Below are 9521 nucleotides of genomic sequence, written 5' to 3'. Positions count from 1 at the left end.
ATTTTGAAAAAAAAAAAAAAAAAAAAGAGCAAGCAGAAAAATTGTCTTTCTGCCTGAGCTGAGGACCTGCTCCCCCCCCCCCCGCCCCGCTGCATCTCTTGCTTTTTTGTCTCTGGGTGAACGGGAAGTTTTGCTTCAGTACAGCTGTGGGTGGCGGTGCTCGTGGAGGAAGGGCATCTCTGCTGTTGGAGAAGGTAAGATGAGAGGGTCTTAAGGGCAATAAAAAGAGGACATGGACTCAAAGCCTAGCTCTGTGATCGGGGGATGAAAAACCAGGAACATGATGATGTCAAGCCAGGACTGTGGCAAGGAGACAGACGTCGATGGGTTGACCCAGGAACAGAACCGACTGGATGGCTCTGAATAGAGTGTAGCCCCCAGAGCCCTTCGGAGGGCGGCGGGGGGTGGGGGAGGGCCAGGGCCTCTCCCAGAGGCATCTGGCAGCCTGGCCCCCATGCCCACCCTGCCTGGGGAGTATGCACATTCTGCCCCTATCTGGGCAGGAGTTGGAGAGCTGGGGCTCCCGGCTGGCACAGTGGGCAGCATAAAACTCTTGATCTCCAGGTTGTAAGTTCAAGCCCCATGTTGGGTGTAGGGATTACTTATAAATAAAATCTTTAAAAAAAAAAGAAAAAAATAGAAGAGTTGGAAGCCAGTGAAGTGGCTTAGCGCTTAAGACAGGTGGAAGCAACAGAACAGTGTCGGCCCCCTCAGACCTCCTGCCCCAAGCGCCGTTCTTACTTCTTCCTGGAGAGGAATTCTCGAAAGACCTAGGAGAAACAGAGAGACACAAGCACTCTCCGTGGATTGGCCATGATAGCAGGAAGTAGGGACAGCTTCATGCTCCTGTCCAGCAGGCTAGTGGCCGAGAGAGACACTGACAAGCCCCCCTCCAGCTGAGCTGGGGACGGTGCCCTGAATCTGGCCACCAAGGAGTGCTCACACTAAACAGATGTGTTTGGGCCTTCACCGGCTGGGAACTGACCTTGGCTTTGAGAGCTAGGCCCCAAGTTCAGCCACACAGCAAACCTTGTCTGCTGTGCACCCTCTGAGCAGCGCCATGGATATGCTCGGTGCCATGGATTTGGATGGGTCCACTGTTTGGTTTTTTAAGATTTCTTTTTTATTACTATTCATTTGATACAGAGACACAGAGAGAGAGAGCATGAGCAGGGGAGAGGGAGAAGCAGACTCCCTGAGGAGCAGGGAGCCTGATTCAGGGTTTGATCCCAGGACCCTAACATCATGACCTGAGCTGAAAGCAGAGGCTTAACCTGCAGAGCCACCCAGGCAGCCCAGGATAGGTCCACTGCTGAAACATTTCCCATCCTTTTTTCCCTCCAAGCCAATAGAGTGCCCCCCCACCCCCTCCCTTTTCCCTTCTGCTCTAAAAGAAGGACCATCCCAGGTGTCTGACCCCCTTCTCTCCCCCACCTCCAGCCAAGAGAAGTTTCTTTATTGGAGGCCACTTGGCTGTGTGAAATGAGTTACTGGCTCAGCTTGGCCACTACCTGGCTGGCTGACCTTGGACATGGCTCCCCAAACCTGTTTTCTACCCTTGAAAGGAGAAAGTAACATTCACTCTCTGACCTGTAAAGTGGTTGTGGGGCTGAAAAGAGATCAGAGACGTTGAGTGCTCTGAGTCGTGGGGTCACTGTGCCTGTCTCTCCATGGCTGCTGGGTCACACGGTCACACGCTAGTCACCAGAGCCACGCACAGGCAGAGGCTGAACCCAGACCCACAGGCAGACACACCTATGTCCCCGGAGGCAGAGGAGCAGCTCTTGCCCTTGCGCCTGTGACAGGAACAGGCAGCTGCTGCTCAGGAAATCAGTGATGACACCCAAAGCTCAGTGCAGTGTCGTAGGAAAGGAAGTCACAGGGTTGGTTGGATGGAGGGAAATCCAACAGAGGAATAAAGAGCCAGAAACTTCATGTGATGTGAGGCAGGTGTCTCCTTGCCTTCATGATTCAAACCCAGGCCCGGCTCTGGTGTGCATGAAGCCATGAGTCACCACCCTCTCCTCAAGGAATGCAGAATTCTTTTTTTTTTTTTTTAATATTTTATGTATTCATGGGTGACACAGAGAGAGAGAGAGGCAGAGGGAGAAGCAGGCTCCATGCAGGGAGCCGGACATGGGACTTAATCCCAGGTCTCCAGAATCAGGCCCTGGGCTGAAAGTGGCACTAAACCACTGAGCCACCCGGACTGCCCAGGAACGCAGAATTCCACATACAGCCACATGGCATCCTTAACCTGTGTGTCTCTAAGCAGAATTCTGGACATTGATTTTCCCTCTTTTCTCCACATCCCTCCCCTCTGACAAACTGCTGTGTAAAACATGCAACCCAGTCATGGCCAGGTCCCTGCCCCCGGGCCACCTCAGGATCCCCCACGCCTCCCTGTGGCCTGGTACAATTTAGCCAACACCCAATATTCCTGGATTTTCTAGCCCCTTGGGCCTAGGGAGGCAGCCCCCAGAAAGCCACTCTGCTAGAATTCCCTGAATGGAACTGACTCGATAGAAAGTTCCAAAGGAAAGGCTGCTGAAGTGATACTGGAAATCCCAGACTTTCTTAGCCCAGTGCAGGCACTGAGTCAAAGCTGGACCAGAGCCCACATCTCCCAGCATCCCCCAGACCACACCTGCTCACACATACCAGGCAGGGCAAGAAAAACACCAGATGTCATCCAGCTCTGACAGCTCACTGTGTGTAGTCACAGGTATGAACATCAACTGCGGCCCATGGGCCCTGGGCCTGGAGACAGCCTTCTTTCCCCCTTGCCTCTAGCAGGTGTTTGGTTTCCTCTCCCTAGACCCTCCTGCCTTTCTTTTTTTTTTTTTTTTTTTTTTTTAAGATTTTATTTATTCATTCATGAGAGACACAGAGAGGCAGAGACACAGGCAGAGGGAGAAGCAGGCTCCATGCAGGGAGCCCAATGTGGGACTCGATCCCGGGTCTCCAGGATCCTGCCCTGCGCGGAAGGCGGCGCTGAGCCACCTGGGCCGCCCCCCTCCTGCCTTTCAAACCCCCATGTCTTTCCTGGCCCAGAGCCTAGACTCTGTGTTGGTGGGAAAGCTCTTGGATGTTTTCCTTCCCAGGCATCTTGTCCTGGCTCCTGGCCCTGTGTACATACTTCCGAGGAGCAGGGAGTCATGCCTCCATGTGAACCGCTGTTCCTGCCCCCCACACTTCAGCTCCCCTTGGGCCTCTCACACTGGCCTCTCTAACAGCACCGTAACCCAATGTTTGTTCCTGTGTGTTGGTCCAGGGCCCACCCAAGATGGGAAGCCCCTGGCCTGGCACTTCTTTGGGATCCCACAGTGGAGTCCTGAGTCGGGCACAGAGTGGAAGCTCTGAGGTACTTACTCAGGTCTGAAGGGTTCTGAGGTATCAGGAGACAAGCCGTGGTGTTCTTCTACCCTCTGTTAGCCTGGCTGTTGGTTTTGAAAGCTTTGGACGGCTCATGTCCCCCCAGCCTCGACTCCTATTACAGAGTGAGTGGTTAGGGATAACTAGATATGTGCATGCTACTCTGCGCAGGGCCAGGTCCCCATCTTCCCTGCCACACTAGAAGCTACACATTCATACCCCTTTCCCACTCCAGATCTCTGTTGTCACATTCTGTTCCTAAGGATGGAAAGAGCCTTGACTTCATGAATTTGGAGTCAGCTGGGTGCATCACAGCTGTTGGCTTTCATGAACATTGCAGGCTTGTGGAAACTCTGAGTCTAAGATTGGCACATCTGGAGAGGTTGGGTGTGGGGGTGCTTATGGGAAGTGGTCACCAGAAGGTAGAGCGTAAGCCCATCTGCCCTGGAGCCCCCACCCCATGTGGGCTTATCTCTGGGGGAAGTCAGAGGCTTGGCCTCCTGCAGTTTGAAGGAACAAGATGCCATCAAAGCAGGAGCAAGAAACGACCTAGCCAACATACACATATACAATATACCAGGTACCTGGGACCAAATGCAACCGGGCAGCCACAGGCCTGTGCTCTCAGAGCTCAGTTGACAAGGCTCAGGGCACTGGCCTGCTACCTTCTTCATCCTTTCAGTCTCCCAGGGCGAGGCACCCATGGCCCCCTGAGAGCCCAGAGGCAATACTGAGCAGCAATCCTGCCGGGAAATTAGAGGCACCTGGAGAAGTTCATTACGGATTCCGGGCCTGGGGGGTGCAAGCAACTAAGGCACTGATAGGGAGGGGCCATGGAGGCAGCTGGGGATGTGACAAGGGAGGGAAGGGGGTGGGGGTATGAGTAGGCAGTCCCTCTCCTAGCCTTCCTTCCCCTTTGTGCCCCTTCAGGAGCCCCAGCTGTCAAGCTCCTGCTCCCCGAACCACCTCCCTCCACCTTGGCCTTGATTCCCAGCCAATCACCTGCAGCTGCACAGAGATGCTCGGGAGCCTCTGCAGGGACACCAAGGAATAAGTGCAATGGCAACCGTTTACTGAGAACTCACTACTGTGCCAGACACCAGCCCAAGACTTTTCTATATCCCATATATTTAAAATACAACTTTGAGGCAGGTATTCTCACTTTCCTTTATAGATAAAAAATAGGTAATCAGCAAGCTTGCTCTGGGGCCTGAGCTCAGGGAGAGCCACTAGCCGGCTTTCTTGGGGTGGCCACTAGTCCCCCTGCTTTCAAGCCCGGGAATGCTAACACCTTCACACTTAGGTTTCTGTGTGTCCTGAGAGCTTTCCTTGCTCATTCTGACTTTATACCTGATCAGTAGCTGTTCCCCTTCCTTTCCGTTACATAAGCAGGGATTAGGGCACCAAGCCGGTACCACTCACTGTGTGTAGAGGCAGTATTACCCCTTTTCTTGATGAGCCTCAGAGCAATCAGGTTATCTAGGGCCACAGAGCTGGGGAGGAACAGAGCTGAGAGAACAAGCTGCAAAGGCTGCATCCTAAACCCCGGGGATAAAGGCCTGCTGACCTCCCTCCGGCCACCCTGGGTGGCCTGCCCTGACCCCTCCAGTCCACAGGGCCCCTCTTCCCTCCAAATGCCCCAGCGCCCCTGGTTCGAGGCACACGCTGCATCAACGCATCCACCTGTTCTGAGCGCTCACTGCTGAGCCCTGTGTCTGTGCAAAGTGTGCTACTGAGCTAAGCTGGTGGCCCCTTCCAACTCCCGAGCCTGGCCTCTTCTCACTTTCCTCTCCCCAGCACTCTCCTTCCTGACTTTCCGTCAAAACCTGTCCTCTAGGATGCCTCAGAAACTCTCTTACATTTTTACAAAGAATAAAAATACATGGGGCGCCTGGCTGGCTCTGCGGGTAGAACATGCGACTTTGATCTCAGGGTCGTGAGTTCAAGGCCTCACATTGGGTTTAGAGATGACTTAAAAACAAAATCTTTGGAGCACCTGGATGGCTCAGCCAGTTGAGAAGCCGACCTGGTTTCAGCTCAGGTCACCATCTCAGGGTTGTAAATTGGGCTCCACACTCCGTGGGGAGTCTGCTGAAGGATCCTCCTTCTCCCTCTCCCTCTGCCCCTCCCCTACGCTAGCTCACTCACTCACTCATGCTCTCTCTCTAATAAATAAGTCTTTACAAAATAATTTAAAAATCTTTAAAACAAAGAAGAAAAAAACAACACATGAATGTGAAAACAACCTTGAAAAAGAAGCATAGGGGGATTGCCTGAACTGTAGTATGACCTACTTTGAAGCCATAACAATGAAAACCATGCGGTATGGCTGGAAGGACAAGCAGACGGATGGTGGGTGCCCCAGAAGGAGCAATCAGAGGGACCATGGAAACTCAGGTCATGATTAAGGAGGCCCCATGAATCTACAGGAAAGATGAATTGTTTCACAAGTGGTGTTTGGAAAGAAACTTGGCTCACCATATAGAGAAAATGAAAACAGTCTCCTTTGTAACACTACATATATAAATGTAGACTTGAGGTGAATTAAAGACCAAAATTCACAAAAAAACCCTGCAAATTTATAGACTAGAAAAAATGTAGGAGAAATCTTTAACCTATAGAGAAAGGACTTCTTTCCCCCCAGTTTTGTTTTTTAAGATTTTATTCATCCATTCATGAGAGACACAGAGAGAGAGAGAGAGAGACAGAGACACAGGCAGAGGGAGAAGCAGGCCCCATACAGGGAGCCCGGTGCGGGACTCCACCTGTGACCCCGGGGTCACGCCCTGCGCCGAAGGCAGGCGCTCAACTGCTGAGCCTCCTAGGCGGCCCAGGTTTGTAGGTTTTGACTCCCTCACGCCCATTATCACGGTACCAGCCACATAATTGGCCCCAAGAAACACTTGCCCACCATTGGGGAAAAATTTATGGGTAAAGATACCCTTTTCGTGCTATTCCTTTGTCCTCTACTCCTAGGTGACCTCCGGTGAAGTCCCCGGCTCTCTGTTAAGGTCCCCAGTACTTTCTGTTCAACCTGGAAAGAGCCAGGGAGTTGTCTCCCACACAAACCAGCCATGCAGTGCAGGTTTTCCCTCTAAGAGCTTGTGGTCTTTGAAGTGTGATCTGAGAGGCCAAGCGTTTCTCCCTCCCTTCACCGGTGCCCACGATGTAACCGCGAGAGATTCATTCACCTGCACTCACTACGTCACGTGCCCGACACCCTTTTTAGAGGCTTTTCCCTGAGCAGCAAAGAACACTGCTACAGGAAATCGAATGGCTCCTCCAGGAAGCTCTGAGACCTGAGACCCAAGAATCTGCCTCCATGCCTGCCCTGCTTCAGCATCAGCTGCTTTTAGCACTGTGGCTTTCAAACATTTTATTTTTTTAAAGATTTTATTTATTTATTTATTCATGAGAGACCCAGAGAGAGAGGCAGCGACACAGGCAGAGGGAGAAGCAGGCCCCATGCAGGGAGCCCGATGTGGGACTGGATCCCAGCATTCTGGGATCACGTCCTGGGCCAAAGGCAGGCGCTCATCCACTGAGCCACTCAGGTGCCCCTTAAATTGGATTGTTTATGAGTGTTTGTTTTTTGTGTTTTGGGGGGGTTTTGCTATTGAGTTGTATGAGTTCTTTATATATTTTGGATATTGACCCCTTATCAGATATAAGATTTGCAATTATTCTCTCTCTGTAGGTCACCTTTTCATTTTGTTGATGATTTCCTTTACTGTGCAGAAGATTTTCAGTGTGATGGAGTCCCACTTGCATGGTTTTGTTTGTTTTGTTTTGTTTTGCTTTTGTTGCCTTTATTTTTGGTGTCAGATACAAAAAGTCATTGCCAGGATCAACGTGAAGGAGCTTACTCTATATGTTTTCTTCCAGGAATTTTATGATATCAAGTCTTACATTCAAGTGTTTAAATCCATTTTTAGTCGACTTTTGTGCATGGGCTGATAGGGGTGTATTTTCATTCTCTTGCATGTGGAAATCCAGTTTTCCCTATACTTCATATTCCCTGCACTTTTTATTATCTTTTCCTCATTGAGTATTCTTGGCTCCTTTGTTGAAAATCAATTGATTACATGTGTGTGCATTTATTTCTGGGATCACTATTCTGTTCCACTGATGTATGTGTATTTATGCAAGTACCACATGGTTTTGATCACTATACATTCGTCATATAGTTTGAAATCAGAAAGCATGATAACTCTAGCTTTGCTCTTCTTTCTCAGGATTGCTTTGGCTATTCGGGTCTTTTGTGGTTCCATACAAATTTTAGGATTGTTTTTTCTATTTCTACAAAAGATGCCATTTTTGATAGAGATTTTGATTGAGATTTGATAGAATTTCGATAGCAATTGCATTGAATTTGTAGATTGCTTTGGGTAGCATGGCCATTTTAACAAAACTGATTTTTCTAATCCATGACCATAGAATAACTTTCCATTTATTCGGAATGTGCTTTCTTTCAATGTTCTATAGTTTTCAGTATATAGATCTTCTACCTCCTTGGTTAAATTTATTTCTAAGTATTTTACCCAATATTTTTACATTCTCAAAATGTAAAAAATAAAACCACAAATCTATAAAATAGAATAAAGGAGAATATCTTTGTGACCTGTGGAGAAAAGGCATTTTTGAGTTATGCTTCAAAAGCAAAGACTATAAAAGGACGAAATGGATGAATCTGAGAAGTGTGCTTAATGCAGGATATGTGGACAGAGTTAACAGACCAAGAACAGATTGGAAGAAGATATTTATAATGTCTAAAACCAGTAAAGGGCCTAGCATCTAGAATATCTGAGGAACTCCTGCAAACTAATAAGAAAAAGACAAGGGACACCTGGTTGAGTGTCTGGCTTCGGCATAGGGCATGATCCCAGTCTGGGGATCAAGTCCCACATTGGGTTCCCTGCAAGGAGCCTGCTTCTCTCTCTGCCTGTGTCTCTGCCTCTCTCTCTGGGTCTCTCATGAATAAATAAATAAATTCTTAAAAAAAAAAAAAAAGAAAGAAAGAAAAGGAAAAGACCCACAAGGGATATGTGGGCAAAGGAGCTAAACAGGTAAATTACCAAGGAGCATGGCCAGACAATGGTGTGTGCTCCCGTGCTCTGATCACATTTGCTCTTTCTGGGCACACGCTCTGTATTTTCTGGCTTCTTCCTCTGTAGCGATGCTGACATCATGACACAGGCACTCTCATAGGGGATATGAGTGGGAAGGCTGTGTGGCCTCTGCTCTGAGCCAGTTAGGAGTGAGCTCTGCACTCTATGCCTCTGCATCTTTGCCACTACAAGTGAAGAATTTGTGACAGCAGGGACCCTAGATGGAAAGCCGCTTGGATCCTAGCATCACCTTTTTGCACCAAAGGTGTCTCAAGAATTTTTTCTTGGCTGTGGGCTCTGGACCTCACCCCACCAAACCTCACCTATATTCCAAAACTGCATCAGTGGGATACAGGCTCCTGTCCATTTCTCCTCTCACAGGCATTCTTTGCTCTGGAGCTCCCTACCGGGATGGCTGTGACCTTCTCAGATCTGCTTCTAACGTCTGTCCAGTTCTTTCTCCCCTGTTTCCTTTTACAGGGCTCAGGCCTGCATTGTGATCTGAAGGTTTTCCCTGTCAAAGCTGGCTTCTTCCTCTCTCTCTCTCACAGACATTTTCTCCCTTGAAAAAAGTCTTGCTGCCCAGTTTTAGTGTCTGCTCACTAGAAGATACAAATTGATACTTCTATCCTGAACAAGGATGCTCAGACTCACTGCTTATCATGGAAATGGAAAAACAAAATAACAATGAGATATTATTTTGCATCTATTAGGCTGGCAAAATTAGCAACCTAGATCATGCAAGGTGTTGGTGAGGATGGAGGGATACAAGAGCAACAGACCCTGCTGGTGGGAATGCAGAGTGGGCGCCGCTGGGGAGAGTGACCTCTAGTACTTGGTCAAGTTACCCTTGCACCCACCCTCTGACCAGTAGTTCTGTTCCCAGGTAGCTCTCTAAAAAATATTCTCATCCATAGATACCTGGGTGGCTCAACTATTGAGCGTCTGCCTTGGCCTCAGGTTGTGATCCTGGAGCCCCGGGATGGAGTCCCACATTGGGCTCCCTGCATGGAGCCTGCTTCTCCTTCTGCCTGTGTC

This window comes from Canis lupus, chromosome 25 (genome assembly GCF_048164855.1).
Source record: "Canis lupus baileyi chromosome 25, mCanLup2.hap1, whole genome shotgun sequence".
NCBI lineage: Eukaryota > Metazoa > Chordata > Mammalia > Carnivora > Canidae > Canis > Canis lupus.
This window is presented reverse-complemented; position numbering follows the sequence as displayed.